The sequence below is a fragment of the Nomascus leucogenys genome, chromosome 1a (assembly GCF_006542625.1).
Source record: "Nomascus leucogenys isolate Asia chromosome 1a, Asia_NLE_v1, whole genome shotgun sequence".
Taxonomy (NCBI): domain Eukaryota; kingdom Metazoa; phylum Chordata; class Mammalia; order Primates; family Hylobatidae; genus Nomascus; species Nomascus leucogenys.
This window is the reverse complement of record NC_044381.1, coordinates 87,866,681-87,883,491: the sequence shown is the minus strand read 5'-3', so window position 1 is coordinate 87,883,491 and position 16,811 is coordinate 87,866,681.

Below are 16,811 nucleotides of genomic sequence, written 5' to 3'. Positions count from 1 at the left end.
TTCTAATTCAAAATTAATAATCACATGTGTTTTATACCTGACTTCTAATAATGGTTATTTAAAATTGTTTTTCTAATTTTTCATCCTCTTTGAAAATAAATGTATTCATGCTGAATGCAAGGCTTTTTAGGAATTGTGGTCTACAATGTGCAAAAATGCAGGCCAAGGACTGTAAACACAAAAATATAGGAAGCAATATGTCCTCAGCATTACACTGCCTGGAAAGTAGATTTCTTGTCTTAAAAATGATTTCAAATCAGACAACCTATAGAATGGGAGAAGATATTCACAAACCATGTGTCTGACAAACTCCTAACAAATCAACAAGTAAAAAACAAATAACCCCATTAAAAATGGGCAAAGGATGTGTCTCAAAAGAAGACGTACAAGTGGCCAACAAGCATATGAAAAATGCTCAGCATCATTAGTCATTAAAGAAACGCAAATCAAAACCACAGTTAGGTATCAGCTCACACCAGTCAGAATAGCTATTATTAAAAAGCCAAAAAACAGCATGCTGGTAAGGCTGTGGAGAAAAGGGAACGCTTATACACTGTTGGTAGAAGTGTAAATTAGTCCAGTCACTGTGGAAAGCAGACTGGAGATTTCTCAAGTAACTTAAAACAGAGTTACCGTTTGACCATTTGACCCAGCCGTCCCATTACTGGCTACATACCCTAAAGAAAATAAATCATCCTAACAAAAAGACACATGTTCATCACTGCAAAGACATGGAATCAACCCAGGTGCCCATCAATGGTAGATTAGATAAAGAAAATGTGGTACATATATGCCATGGAATCCTACACAGCCATAAAAAAGAATAAAATTATGTCCTTTGCAGCAACATGGATGGAGCTGGAAGCCATAATCCTAAGCAAATCAATGCAAAAACAGAAAACCAAATAGATCTGTTCTCACTTATAAGTGGGAGCTAAGCATTAAGCACACATAATCATAAATATGGGAATAATAGACACTGTGGACTACTAGAGTGGGGAGATGGAGGGGTTGGGTTAAACAACTACCTGTTGGGTATACCCACTACCAGGGTAACAAGATCCATTCTACAAAAGTCAGCATCATGGAATATTCCCATGTTCCATTTACCTCTCTATTTATTCCCCAGCGCTGATCTCTGAAATTAGCTCCACTCTCACAGATCTGCACATGTAGCCCCTGCATGTAAAATAAAAGTGGAAATTTAAAAAAAAATCATTTCAGGTGGGACGTGGTGGCTCATGCCTGTAATCCCAGCACTTTGGGAGGCTGAGGGAGGCGAATCACTTGAGGTCAGGAGTTCTAGACCAGCCTGGCCAACATGGTGAAACTCTGTCTCTAGTAAAAATACAAAAAAATTCACTGGGCATGGTGGCAGACGCCTGTAATCCCAGCTACTTGGGAGGCTTAGGAAGGAGAATCACTTGAACCTGGGATGCGGAGTTTGCAGTGAGCCAAGATCACACCATTGCACCCCAGCCTGGGCAACAAGAGTGAAATTCCATCTCAAAAAAAAAAATCATTTCAATTTATTATTATATCTGACTACAAGAGTAATAGCAACTTGTAAAAGTGAAACATTTTTAATACATTTATAAACTAGAAGGAAAGTCTCCAGGAATCTCACTCCTTATAGATGACCTCCAGAGCAGTGGTTTTCTGACCGGGAACACTTTTTTTAAAAAAGAAGTCGTGTTAGCTTAATATGTAAAACAGATTAAAAAAAAAAAAAGCAAAGCTCATCCTTCTGGGTTCTCCTTTGGAGTTTACCTCCCTTCCATTTATCTACTGGGTGCTTTAGTAATCCAAACCCTGTAATACATGCACCACATTCTTTTCCTGAGTTTCAGATAGTTAATAGTACTGGTTTATTTTTCTAATTGGATTCCTATACATCTTAGTCAAGTCAGTTATGTCCTTTAAGGAAAGGCAGACCTTAATTTGGGATTATGGTGTCTAATACAGAAACACACCATAATGAGGGTTTTGGTTTCATGAGTTGCACAGTCTCCCTGTTTTTGGATTTTCTGATACTGAGTGATGCAGTAAGTCTCAAAGAAAATCAGAAAACTTCAGCCTCTTTAAAAAAAATTTTCAACTGTGTTGAAAAAAGGGCACATAAAATGTACCATATCTATAATTTTTAAGTGTACAGTTCATTAGTGTTAAGTGTCTGCACATTGTTTGCAATAGATTTCCAGAACTTTTCCATCTTGCAGAACTGAAACTCTGTACCCATTAAACAACTTTCCATTTTCTCCTCTTCTCAGCCCCAGGAACCCCTGCATGAGCATAGGAGACAATGTCTTACTTGTGGGGCCAAATGGGCACGCACTGCCAGAAATCATATCCAAGCAACTGCCATATTGAGAAGGGAGTTGGCTGTTTCATATATCCCGTTTGGGGAAGCCATTTTGAGCTCTTCTCTTCCTCCATCCTTACTCCCATCCTCCGAGTCTCCTCCTTGCTCAGCTATCAGGATGGTGGCTGTGACAGATAAAGTCCCTTATAGGTCCAAATATGGATTGCACCTGCAGCTGAGCAGTGACATCATTGGGATGAAGCAAGGATGACTTCAAGAAGGAAGAAAACTGCATTATAGTGATTGTCACTGGCCTTCTTTCTTTATAATCTTCAACATAAATGCCACTTTCCTGAGTACTCAATCTAAATTGTGTCCTTTTATCCACTTTCATGGATGAATCCTATCCCTTTGCCAAATAATACCAATCAAAATTTGACAGTTTATTTACCACTCTTTTCTGATACACTTTCTTCTCTTGGCCTCCAAGAAACCACACTAACTGATTATTTCTCCGCTATTCTGGCTGATCCTTCTCAGTTCTTTTTGCTGGTTTCTTCTCATATCCCTGACCTCTAAATGTTGGAGTCCCCAGAATTCGATCTCTTCCCTCCATGCTCAATGCCTTGGTGGTCTCATCCAGATTCATGGCATTAAATATCATCTCTATTCTCATAACTTTCTAATGTATATCTCCTCTAAACTCCAGACTCATTCATACCCTATAGGATATCTCTATTAGGATGTCTAAAATAGACAACTCACACTCAATTAAGGCCCAGACAAGTTCACCCCTCCCTCTGAAACTAGTTCCTTTTCTATCTAAGTTAATGGCAATTATATCTTTCCAACTGCTCAGGGCAAAGACCTGGGTGTTATCCTTGCTTCTTTTCTTTCTCTCCGTAACCACTTTCAGATTGCCAGCAAATCCTGTCTGCTCTACTTTCAAAATATATCTAGAATTCAACCACTTTTTACCACCCCTATTTGTCTAAGCCCCCATGATATTTTGCCAAAAATAATTGCAATGGTCTCCTCATCAGATTCTTCTGCCCTTGGCTGTCTGCAGCCTATTTTCATCACAGGTCAGAATGTTTCTGTTAGTATATATGACAGATTATGTTGCTCCTCTGCTCAAAATTCCTCAATAGTCTCCTTTGACACACCCAGGAGAAGCCAGTCCTTACTCTGATTTACTAAGCCTTGCATCATCTGGTCTGTTGCATTTTCCTTTTTTTTTTTTTTTTTGGTGGTGTCTGCCTCTTGTTGCCCAGGCTGGAGTGCAGCGGCGCAGTCTTGGCTCCCTGCAACCTCTGCCTCCCAGGTTCAAGTGATTCTCCTGCCTCAGCCTCCTGAGTAGCTGGGACTACAGGTGCCTGCCACCACGCCTGGCTAATTTTTTGTATTTCTACTAGAGATGGGATGTCGCCATGTTGGCCAGGCTGGTCTTGAACTCCTAGCCTCAAGCGATCTGCCCGCCTTGGCCTCCCAAAGTGCTGGGATTACAGGCATGAACCACTGGGCCCAGCCTCCTCCCCAGTTTAAAATCCCCCTTTCTTGTTGTTGTTTTTTTTTTTCTTCTCAGGTTTTATAAATATCTACCATACCATAGAGTTTACATATTTATCTTGTTTATTTTCTATCTCCTATAGTAGAATGTAACCTTCCTGTAAGAGAGGTTTTGATCTCTCTTGTTTTATTTGTCTTTTTGACAGTATTAGCTCCAATGCTTAGTACAGTGCCTGGCACATAGTTAGCTCTTAATAAATATTTGTTGAAAAACTTCATAAACGTCATAAATTTGTTTGATTAATTGATCAACGTATCTGATAATTCTCCTAGAATGTGAACTCCTTGAGACCAGAGACCGAGCCTGTTTTATTCACTCCTGTATCCCTAGAACTGAGCACAAGGCCTAGTGGGTTAGTAGATGCTCAGTGAGTAAGTATGTTTTAAAATAAATAATTCAAGATGTCAACAATGCCAGTATTGACAGAAGGAATTTATTCAAGGGAACATGGTAATGCAGCTGTTACAGCTAGGAGGCTGCCTAAACAGTCCCCAAATTAGTCTTAGAGTAGTATGGATTTTGTTAGGAGTCATTTTTCATATATGCTTGGGCCTGACAACTTGAAATGACGCATAATAGTGTGTAGCAGTGGTGTTGCATGTGCTTGGAGTTTGAGTTCTGAAGTCAACATGTGTGACAAAACTCATGTATGGAAAAAAATTACCATTAAAATTCCCTTTCATCACCCACATATAACAGATTACAGAGTTTGATGTATTCTGTGCCATTGCTCAGTAAACTCAACATAGCCAGTTTTCCCTCCAGAGTTGGAACAGATGGCCATGGCTGTTTCTTTGGTTGAGTACCAGATGAAGTAGTTGGCTTGAATTTAAGAGCCATATTGTAGGGGGGAAAATTACATATATATGTATATATTCATCTGTATTATTTCCTTTTGCTGAGCATATAGTTGAATTCCAGCAACTTAAATGTTTGTGTGCTGGAACTCCATTGTACCATTTGATCTTCAGCATTGTCAAATCCTTTTCATTGCTTATTATGGATCCAAGGCCTGGTAAGCGGAAGGGGGTCGAAAATAACCCTGTGGGGTCATTGCATAGTTGGCATAAGTAATTAGAAGAATGTCAACCATAATGATTTTCCAAATTAGAAAAAAATCCTTTCAGCTGGGTGCAGTGGCTCACGCCTGTAATCCCAACACTTTGGGAGGCTGAGGTGGAAAGATCACTTGAGGCCAGGAGTTTGAGACCAGCCTGACCAACATGGTCAGACCCCATCTCTACTAAAAGTACAAAAATTAGCCAGGTGTCGTGGCAGGTATTGTAATCTGAGCTGCTAGGGAGGCAGAGGCATGAGAATCACTTGAACCCAGGAGGCTGAGTTTGAAGTTAGCCAAGATTACGCCACTGCACTTCAGCCTGGGCAACAGAGAGAGACCCTGTCTCAAAAAAAAAAAAAATCCTTTTAACTAAATTGAATACAGGCTCTAAACTCCTACAAAAAAAGAATAAAAAGTATGTATGGAGTGCCCATTATATGCTGAGTACTTGCTTCTTTGTGTATATTGTCTCACTGAGCGGCCTCATAGCAACCCGTTGAAGAAGGTACTCTAATCCTGAGCCGTGACCCGGCTGTGATTCCCCACAGCAGTCAGGCAGGCATGCAGCTTGGCCATTGCCTGAAAGAACACACTCAGCCATAGCCAATGATGGAGACACTCTGAGCCCACCGCTGCATGGTGCAAACATTCCTGTCCTCTTCCCATAGGTTGTATTTTAGTCCACACCAGGTGTGCCTTGCAGGAGTGCTTTCCCCACCCCACAAAGGTAACTGGAGTATTTGTCTACAAAGAAAATGTTAAGAGTAAATCACCTTGTCCCATGAGTTCTGCATAATGGTACTCACTTTATTGGTGGAGTTGGAAAATTTTAAATTCCATTTTGGTGTGAATTTATGAATTACTTACAAATGACCTCATTTAAAGGGTGGAAGGAATCATGATCATTTACTATATTTCTTTTCTTTTTTTTTTTTTTTTTTTTTTGAGACTGACTCTCACTCTGTTGCCCAGGCTAGAGTGCAGCAGCATGATATCTGCCCACTGCAACCTCCGCCTCTCGGGTTCAACCGATTCTCCCACCTCAGCCTCCCAAGTAGCTGGAACAGTGCACCCAATTGCCATAAGTAGACGGGCACCACCTCAACCCGCCCAAGTGCACCCCGACCCATGTTCCTGGCTAACTATATTTTCAATTTAACTTATTTTTTTTTGCTAGGCAGCCACTAAGGTTCTCTCCCCTATTGGTTTGCCCCAGGCTGCCGTTCCTCTAACATCACCTCCTATGGCCCTTCCAATGCCAAGCCATCCTCCTGCCTCAGCCTCTCAACGTGCTGGGATTACAGGCGTGAGCCACTGTGCTGGTCTCTTGCTCATTTTTTTACACTTCCTCATGTGTTTCCTCATCAGCTTCTTTAAGTATCATAATTTCTTTCATGTCTCCAAAAATCATATTTAAATATTTATCATAAACCTGGTCCATTCTGCCAATGTCTAAACCTTCCAACATTTTCCTTTCCTTTCTTTTCTATCCCCTCTTCCTCAGGAACCTGGCTTCACTGTACCACTGGCCATTGTGTTTAAATTAAGGACAAAAGACTCAAGTTGGCCACTCTGGTAAAGATGAGAAGAAGCAAGAGGGAGAACGAGGCAGAGACGTGATAATTCTGCATCTCACGTTCGTGTATAATGACAGTGGTTCTTGGGAACTTTAAGCAGCTTTTCCTGTTACCCAACTAAAAGGTAGCAGACCTGGAAGTTGAGCCTGGGTCAGTGAGGCTCCAAACCCCCTACTGTTTCCATTACATCACGCTACTTTCCATAGCAGCAAAATCCCATTAAACGCAGGTATTGGGTAACAATGATGGGCTGACTTTGTGTGAATAGATGGAATCATGAAGAGTTCACTAAATAGGTCTGCATATGTGACTTTGGAAAGGCAGACTAAATGAAGGAACTTTCTTCAGATCATCAACACTGTGAATGACAAAGCTTTGCTCTGTATCATGCTGGACGTTTTGAGACCATGTTAGATGTTTTGAAGAACACACAAAGCATCCTATAAGATTGCACTCAAGGGACTTATAGTCTAGGTGAAAGAAAAAAATCAGGCATAGAGCACACTCAAACTAAATAATTAAGGTGAGTTTAAGGAACTAATTTATTTATAAAGATGTGGGTGGGCCAGATACAGTGGCTCACGCCTATAATCCCAGCACTTTGGGAGGCCGAGGTGGGCGGATCACAAGGTCAGGAGTTTGAAACCAGCCTGGCCAATATGGTGAAACCCCCTCTCTACTAAAAATACAAAAATTAGCCAGGCGTGGTGGCTGGTGCCAGCTACTCAGGAGACTGAGGCAGGAGAATTGCTTGAATCTTGGAGGTGGAGGTTGCAGTTAGCTGAGATCGCACCACTGTACTCCAGCCTGGGCAACAGAGCAAGACTCTGTCACACACACACAGACACAAAAGATGTGGGTGAGATTTAGGGAATTGGAAGAGAAAAATGCAGTACCCTGGGCTCTAGCAACAGTAGGGTTTGGTTACCCATGCCTCCAAAACATGCAGGGGAAAGGGGAAGGAACAGAGCATAGCTGCATAAAGAGGGAGGGACACACCCCTCTTTCAGGAGCTGTGATCTTCAATAAAGGGAAGCAACCAACCCATGGTGACCCATCAAGGAGGGAGCCATAGTAATAAATACCCCAATCTCACCTTCTCTGCTCTTCAATCTCCTGGTGATGCTTCCCGTTAGCTAACCCCAACCAGAAGCTAGAGGGCGAGCATTGATTCCATCTGAAAAGACCAGTCCCCTAGTTACACCAAGAAATGAGAAGAGGTAAAAATGAACCTGAAAGGGCAATTTTATAAACTTTAATTTATAAAATAAATTAAAAGGTAGCTTTATAAACTGATATACCATTTAAATGTATTGTGAAGTTTGCAAATTACGAGAGTATTCCCGTAAATCATTTTGTGAAATATACCTTCATGCATTTTCAATTCACAGTATCCTTTATTTTATTTTATTTTATTTTTTTAATAGATGGAGCTTCACTCTGTTGCTCAGAGTAGAGTACAGTGTCTATTCACAGGTGTAATTACAGTTCACTGCAGCCTTAAACTCCTGGGCCCAAGGAATCCTCCCGCCTCAGTCTTCCAAGTAGCTAGGACTACAGGTATGTGCCACTATGCCTGGCCACAGCATCATTTTAATATATCCTGATGTTCTCTTATCAGTTAGTTTCATGTAAAAATTGCCCAAATTAAATGTTGAGATAGACTGGCTTCCTGGCTTACCCAAAGTGAGAGGTGAGGTGAGCTAAAGCCTTCTGAATGGAGCACATTTCAGTTGCATTGTATAAGCAATGTTTTTGCTCATTTTTTTTTCCATTGCATAACTTTATTCCACTCCCTGAGATGTTTCTCCATGCCCTTTTCCATCATTTTTTCATATCTCCCTTGCTTCCATTTTTACTCTCTCCTTCTTTCTTCCAATAAAAAGGGCTTCTTGGTTCACACCTCCATCAACAGACGCTTGGAAATAATGCACCATGGCAGGTTTTCAAATATTTTTTCTTTCCTCCCTCCAGAGAGAAAAACAAAAGGGTAAAGATGGCTTGAGGGATTGGATCAGAACATTGTTTTACTGGAATTTGCAGCTGTTTCTGGATTGCAGAAGTCACCGGAGGGAAACAATGTGCTCAGGGACTGAAGGAAATGGTTTGGCTCCAATCTGTCCCAAGTCATCTGGGAAGGAATTTTTTCATTGTTACAAAGGTTGCTACTCCATAAAGATTTTGCATCTCTCTACAGCGAGTGTGTGTCTGAGGAGAGGCATGGGAAATTCACATAGGGTGGGAGCAAAAAAAGGCCAAGGTAAAATGCTAGTGAAAGGCAAAGGAAGAAAATAACTGACCTTTGGTCAGGACACAGTCCATTTTCTGGGTTCTGGGCTAGACATGCAGCTCATGAAAGATTCAACCTTTATTTCTTATAGTCTAAGAGCTATGTGAGCCAATGAGATTTTCCTTTTTTACCAAGCAGGCAAAATGAAGATGGGCTTTACATAGACAGGTGGATCCAGTAATAAATGAATGAGAGACTCATTTGGCTTCTCATTGATGAAAAGCTGGATTTATGTGCTTAAGTACTGCTGGCTCTGTATCTATAGGGAACAAATAAATCTGTACTCACCTTTGCACTCCTATGTATGCATTACTGGTACTGTTTGAAGAGGCCTCTGGAATTGTGTGTTTTCCTTCCAGGGTGCTCTTCCTGCCATGCATCCTGTCATCTCTATGGAAGGAGCCTGTAGAACACCTGCAGTTAGGCAGAGATCAGGCTAGGTGGGCAACTGTGGTCTCCTACCCACCTACCAACACTCATTCCAGCTCCTCTTGGTAGGTGTTCATGTTTACTTTTAGGTTCACATATATTATTCTTTTTTTTTTTTTAAGAAAGTTAGTGTATGATTGAAAGCTGTCGCTACCAAAAGATGTTGACATACCAACCCCCAGTACCTATGAAGGTGACTTTATTTGAAAATGGGGTCTTTGCAGATGATCAAGTTAAGATGAGGTCACTAGGGCAGGCTGTAACTCAGTATGACTGATGTCCTTTTAAAAAGAGGAAATTTGGCCGGGCGCGGTGGCTCATGCCTGTAATCCCAGCATTTTGGGGGGCCAAGGTGGGCGGATCACGAGGTCAGGAGATCGAGAGCATCCTGGCTAACACGGTGAAACCCCATCTCTACTAAAAAAATACAAAAAAATTAGCCAGGTGTGGTGGTGGGCTACTCAGGAGGCTGAGGCAGGAGAATTGCTTGAACCCGGGAGGAGGAGGTTGCAGTGAGCCAAGATTGCGCCACTGCACTCCAGCCTGGGGGACAGAGCGAGACTCCATCTCAAAAAAAAAAAGAGGAAATTTGGACAGAGACAGACACGCATGGAGAGAGTACAATGTGCAAACATAGGGAAAAGACAGCCATCTACAAACCAAGGAATACCTGAGGCTACAGAAGCAAGGAGAGAGACGAGGAACAGATTCTCCCTCACAGTCCTCAGAAGGGACCAACCCTACCAACACTTTGATTTCAGACTTTCAGCCTCCAGAACTGTGAAGCACATTTCTGTTGTTTAAGCCACCAGTTTGTGGTACTGTGTTTTGGCAGTATAAAGTTAAGTTTGATAAAAATCTTCTGGTACAATCTTGTTTCTCCAATGACGAAACTGTAGTTCAACAAATAAAATGACTTACACAGTTGTGGAAATGGTTGGTGGACAGGACTCTAAATTCCCAGATCATTCCTCTATCCATTGCTATAACTGGTGTGATTTGGATAAATCACAACATCAGGCTTCTACTATTGGATCCAGAGGATGGAGCAGTGTCGCTACTATCTTGTAATATACACACTAGTAGACTTCAACAGTTTAATACAAGCCTTTGCATTATTAACATTGAGTGGGTATGCTTCTCCTGTACTTTCAGTGTTAATGGGCCTTGCTTATGCTCACTGGCTCATCTTTTTGTTTTTTTTTTTTTTTTTGCTGTTGTTGTTGTTTGTTTAGAGAGAGTCTAGCTGTGTCGCCCAGGCTGGAGTGCAGTGGTGCGATCTCGGCTTACTGCAACTTCCACCTCCCGGGTTCAAGCAGTTCTCTGTCTCAGCCTCCTGAGTAGCTGGGACTATAGGCACATGCCACCATGCCTAGCTAATTTTTGTATTTTTAGTAGAGACAGGGTTTTGCCATGTTGGCTAGACTGGTCTTGAACTCTTGATCTAAGGTGATCCACCCACTTAAGCCTCCCAAAGTGCTGAGATTACAAACTCGAGCCACTGCGCCCAGCCTCACTGGCTTATTAAAAAGCCATAGGAGCTTGAAGAGATTGCTACCTAGGTTACATAGCCAAGTTACACCTTATATGTAAAAAGAGCTGGGGCACTTACTGGGAAAGTCAAGGACAATTTCATCTACATTTGGTCACTTCTCTTACAAAAATTTGAAGTTCTGGTGAAGCTATTGGAACTCCCTGGGCCAGGCAAAGTTGTGACAGGTGAGAGGTGCAGAGTGTGTCCTACTTGCAAACTGTTGGTGACAGAGAGTTTCTCCCCCTCTGTCTTCACAGCTATAAAATAACTGGTTGCCATCTTTAGAGAAGGAAAGAACTCAGCCTGCCTGCCTGCTATGGTTTGAATGTTTGTCCTCTTCAAAACTCATGTGGAAATTCAATTGCCAATGTAATGATATTGGGAGGTGGGGCCTTTAAGAGGTAATTAGGCCATGGGTGGGTTTAATGCCTTTCTAAAAGGGCTTTTGGGAGTGGGTTCTCTCTCTTTTTGTTCTTGGACTCTTCTGCCAACAGCAAGTCCCCCACCCCATTCCCCGGAGAATGCAGCATTCAAGTTGCCATCTTGGAACCAGAGACTGGGTCTTCACCAGACAATAGACCTGCTGGTGCCTTGATCTTGCACTTCCCAGCATCTAGAACTGTTAAGAAATAAATTTCTCTTCTTTATAAATTACCCAGTCTCAGGTATTCTGTCATAGCAACACAAAACAGATGAAAATATTGCTACATTTTTCTCCGGCTTCTCCTGGGGCCCAGCACACTGCCTGGCACTGCCCTTCCTGTGTGGTGGGCAAGTTAGGGCCCACTAAGCTCTCCACACCTTACTCCCTTTTGGTCCTTAGTTGGAGCTTTCAAGGGTCAGTCTCCAAGCTTCCATCTGACATGGCAGGGGAGGCAGGGCCGGGAAGTCAGTCCATTTGCTTCCTCTGTTTCTTTGGATGCTAGCAGAGCTCACACTTCACACACACTTCCTACAGGCTTCTCTGCTCACTGCTCCCAAGTAGCTGCTCCATGCTACTTGGAGGAGTGGTTAGTACAGTCATCACTCAGTATTCATGGGGGATTGGTTCCAGGACCCCCTATGAATATCAAAATTCACAGATGCTCAAGTCCCCGATCTAAAGTGGCAAGTACTTGCATGTAACCTATGCACATCCTCCTTATACTTTTTTTTTTTTTTTGAGATGGAGTCTTACTCTGTCACCCAGGTTGGAGTGCAGTGGCACCATCTTGGCTCACTGCAACCTCCATCTCCCAGGTTCAAGCGATTCTCATGCCTCAGCCTCCCAAGTAGCTGGGACTACAGGCATGTGCCACCATGCCCAACTAAGTTTTTTGTATTTTTAGTAGAGATAGGGTTTCGCCATGTTGGCCAGGCTGGTCTCAAACTCCTGACCTCAGGTGATCCACCCGTCTCAGCTTCCTAAAATGCTGGGATTACAGGTGTGAGCAACCACCCCCGGCTGCTCCTGCATACCTTAAATCATCTCTAGAATACCTGTAATAGCTTATACAATGTAAATGCTATGTAAATTGCATACTGTATTGTTTAGAGAATAACGAAAAGGAAAAAGTCTGCACATGTTCAATATGAATGCAAAATTCTCTAGGGCCAGGCGCAGTGGCTCACACCTGTAATCCCAGTACTTTGGAGGGCCGAGGTGGGAGGATCACAAGGTCAAGAGATTGAGACCATTCTGGCCAACATGGTGAAACCTCGTCTCTACTAAAAATACAAAAATTAGCTGGGTGTGGTGACGCGTGCCTGTAGTCCCAGCTACTGGGGAGGCTGAGCAGGAGAACTGCTTGAACCTGGGAGGTGGGGGTTGCAGTGAGTCAAGATCACACCACTGTACTCCAGCCTAGCGACAGAGCAAGATTCTGTCTCAAAAAAAAAAAAAGATAAATAAAAAAAATAAATTCTCTAATATGTTTGATCTATAGTTGGTTGAATCCATGGATGTGGAATCCACGGATGTGGAATCCACGGATGTGGAATGCACGGATATGGAGGGCCTACTGAAATTGGATTTGAACTGGGAGAGAAAGGTTTCAGGAATTAATCTTTATGCCATCATTATCTGATTTTGAGAATTATGGGGAAACACCACACACTAAAATGTTCAATTTATGTACAAGACTTTAAGCCAAAGGACATAAATTACCAACATAATAACTTAAAGAAACAAGTTCCTAGAGAAGATTGGAATTTGTTTGCCCACCTAGTTTTGGTCTTGTAACTTGAGAAGTGTAGAGAAATTTTAGTGAAGCAGGGAGTTAGAAAAGTAGGGAAGAAGAGGAAAGAGCCGTGTGATCACCATCTGATCCAATTTGAACCCCTATGGCTAAATAAACATCAGCAAAAAGCTGACCCAACTGTTTAAGAGAGGTATGGTGAGATTCTGGCAACACACAGAACTTCTTCACAAAGGGCTGCATTATGACTTTCAAAGGCCCTGTGTACTTTTACCTTCTTGGGCCCTTTTCTCATTAAAAAAAAATTAAAATGGTATTTTACAACTACATTGGTATAAAGGTGAATATATTAATATTATATATTAAAACATTTTATTTGACCCTAAAGTTCATTTTTTCTTCGGATTTTAAAAGAAATTAAAACTATTTGATGAGATCCTCATAGTATTGTGGGCCCTAGGTGCTGTGCCTACCATGCTAATGGTTAAGTCAGCCCAGGCCTTATGGCCCTGGGAACAAAGTGTGTCATAGAGTGAGTTAGGGAGGAGGCCCTTCTTTCAGCCTCTGCATGAAATTCAGGTTTACTCTGATATCTTCATGATAAAAAGCCTCAGGAAGCTCCAGAGATAGCACCTGTGGCATGGACTTTGGCATTCATGTGATGGGCGGTGGCACAGATAAGGCTGCCCTAAGTGGTTCTGAGACCAACACACATGATTGAGTGGGAACTAAAGCAGAAGAGGAGAATCAGGATGGAGAATTCATGACAACTGTGGTGACAGACTGAGTTTTTCATATTTTGACATATTATTCAAGGCATTTGCCTCCTGTAAGTCCTTATGTCTTCACCCTTCTCTGATGTTAACTAGCATTTATTGCTGCAGAGGACAAATGCTATGATAGAGAAGTATAGAGTTTCAAAAGCCAGCGCTCCCTCCATTATTTTTATTAAAGTATAATTTATTGACAGTAAAATTTATCGAATTTAGTGTGCAGTTCTGTGAATTCTAACAAAAGTGTATAGTCATGGAACCAGCACCACAATCAAGTTCCATCATTCCCCCCAAATTCTCCAGTATCTCTTTGTAGTCGGCCCTTTCCCTGACCGCAGCCCCAACTGCAGATGTTTTGTGCTGCCATTGTTTTGCCTTTGCAAGAATATCACACCAACGGAATCCTACTGTATGTAGCCTTTTGGTTCTGTCTTCTTTCACGTAGCATAACGTATTTGAGATTTCATCCATGTTGTGTGTATCAGTAGTTTGGTTCTTTTTAAAAATTGTGTAAAATATATATAACATGAAATTTACAATTTTAACCATTTTAAGTGTACAATTCAGTGACACTAACTGCATGCACACTGTTAGCAGCCATCACCACCATCCATCTCCAGAACTTTTTCTGAAAATGAAACTCTGTATCCATTAAATAAACCCCCCGCCCCCATTTTTCTCTCTCCCAGCCCCTGGTAAACTGGATTCTACTTTCTGTCTCCATCAATTTATCTATTTTAATTACCTCACATAAGGGAATTATGCAATATATGTCCTATTGTCTCTAGCTTATCTCACTTAACATAGTGTTTTTAAGGTTGATCCATGCTGTAGCATGTAGCAGAATTTCATTCTTTCTTAAGGCTGGATAATATTCCATTGTATGCATATGCCACATTTTGTGAATCATTCATCTGTTGATGGACATTTGCATTGCTTCTGCCTTTAGGCTATTGTAAATAATGCTGCTATACATACTGGTATGTTTGTTCCTTTTTATTGCTGAGAAGTACTGTATCACATTTTATGGATGTACCACAATTTGCTTATTTACTGACCTGTTGAGGGACATTGGGTTGTTTCCTGTGTTGGGTGACTGTGAATAAAGCCATTGTAAATGTTTGTGTTTATAAATGTTTACATTTATAAATACCTAGGAGTGGGATTGCTGGGTCATATGGTACAGATATGTTCAACTTTACAAGAAAGTGCCAAAGTGGTTTTCCAAAGTAGCTGTATTATTTTGCATGCCTACCAGCAAAATATGAGCACTCCAGTTGCTCCACACCCCTGTTAGCACTTGATATTGTCAGTAATTTTATTTATCAATTATTACCCATTTTAGTTGCTGTGGAGTGGCATCTCATTGTAGTTTTAATTTGCATTTTGCTAATGACTAATGATGTCGTGTGTCTTCTCATGTGCTTATTTGTCATCTGTACATTTTCTTTGGTGAAGGTTATGTTCAGCTCCCTTGCTCTCCTTTTAAATCAGGTAAGTCAATGCTTTCAATTTGTGAGCCTGGAGTTTTATGTGTCAAAAGCCTCCATTCCATTCCAGCACAACCTCCTGACAGTGATTGTAGGGATTTCCTTCACCTGAAGCCAGAGCCAGCACTGCCTGTTACCATCATTCTCCAAGTGAACAAGCTAATCATTGTAGGGCAAATGATTCACTATAGATTGAATAAATACTTTTTATTCCAAATGACAGAGAACCTGGTAGCAAATCTATCAGACTAACCCAGAGATCCCATCTCTTCCCAGAGTGGTAGAAAGAGTGTAGGTTTCAGAATTAGACAAATATGCTTTGAAACCTGGTATTACCCATTATGAGATGTGTGTCTCTGAGCATAGTACTTCAGCACTTTAAGCATTATTTTCCTTATCTGTTAAACGGGGATAAGAATCACTACCTCTGGTGCAATTCTGATGCTAGCTACCCAGAGTGAGGACAAATTTCACAGGTTGAAGGCACAGTCCTCTATAATATTTCCCTCACTTCAGACACCCACCACAAGCTCTGGGACCCCCAGGCCACCTGCACTTCTGACCAACTGGCTACAAATTTAGGGGTTCTTACTCAGCTTTGATAATTCAGTAGAAAAACTCACAGAACTCAGGAAAGCACTATATTAATGATTGCAGCTTTATTATAAAGGATACAAATCAGGACTAGCTAAATGAAGAGATATGTAGTGTGAGGTCTAGGAGGGTTCCCAAGTGCAGGAGCTCTCATGTCCTCTGGACACATACCCTTCCCAGCATGTCAGTGTGTGTCTTAGTCAGTTCTGGCTGCTGTAAAAAATACCATAGACTGAGTGGCTTAAAAAACAGAAATTTATTTCTCACAGTTCTAGAGACTGGCAAGTCCAGGTTCTGGTGAGGGCCCTCTTCCTGGTTTGCAGACACACACCTTCTTGCTGTATCCTCATATGGCAGAGAAAGAGATCATCTCTCTGCATCTCTTCTTATAAGGGCACTAATCTCATTCATGCAGGTAGAGCCAGAGCCAGCATTGCTTTTTACCCCCCAAAGGCCTCCCCTATAAATACTGTTACATTGGAGACCTGGGATTCAACATAGGAATTTTGGGAAGATACATTCAGTCCATAGCAGTGTTTATAGTCAGCCAGGAACTTTGATTGCACTTCAGTGTCCAGGGTTTTTACTGGGGTTTCATTGAATAGCCATGATTGATAGAGTCACCTTCTCCTCTTCCTTCCATGGAGGTTATGTGATATCCCATGGCTCAAAGCCCCAACCCTGTAATCACATGGTTGGTTTTCCTGATGTGAACAAACCCTATCCTGTGTCACCTCATTAGCATTAACTCAAGTGTGGTTCAATGTACCCACCATGAATAACAAGGCACTCTTATTACTCAGGAAATTCCAATAATTTAGTCTCTTTCCCAGGAACCAGGAAAAAGACCAAATTCTTTATTACATAACACTATCTAGCAGATTTGTCACAATAATAAAAATTTATACACATAATGCATTTAAAACAGTATGATACATAGCAGGTACTCAATAAATGATAATTATTAGTTATTAATATGTGATAGCTCATATTATAAACTATTAAGGAAAGGTTT